Genomic DNA, 438 nt, shown 5'->3' on the forward strand with positions numbered 1-438 from the left:
CCACTCCTGGGCCTACTGAACCAGGAGTTGCATTTCTATATACTCTCAGATGATTTTGTGCAGTGGTTTGAATATTGGTTACCCAGGATTCATGTGTCGGAAACTTAATCCCAAGGTCATATGTTTTTTGTGTTTGTTTGTTTGGGGTTTTTTTTTTGGTGAAAAAGCGTATTTTATTGGGAAGCAGAGAGCAAGCAGCACATGACTGCAGACAAAGGCTGTCTAGACAAAGGCACCCTATATGTCATACTGGAAAAGACATGCCACGTTACTGATAAAAATCAGCTGTCTCCCATAGGGCACCTTCCCAAATCTCATCCTTCCCAGGGGTTGAGCAAAGTCCCAACCACTTGCCTGAAGACAGCTGTGGTTCACTAGAGATACAGCCCCTTAGGGATACCTTTTTTTTTTTTTAATAAAGAACATTTTCTTTAGATT

At 41.6% G+C, this 438-nt stretch overlaps 1 pseudogene; it reads right to left on the reverse strand.

The window, feature by feature from the left end:
* Window positions 1-374: 374 nt before the first annotated feature.
* LOC101577356 overlaps window positions 375-438 on the reverse strand; it is a 1439-nt pseudogene continuing 1375 nt past the window's right edge.

Source organism: Octodon degus, unplaced genomic scaffold (assembly GCF_000260255.1).
Source record: "Octodon degus isolate 3935 unplaced genomic scaffold, OctDeg1.0 scaffold00122, whole genome shotgun sequence".
NCBI lineage: Eukaryota > Metazoa > Chordata > Mammalia > Rodentia > Octodontidae > Octodon > Octodon degus.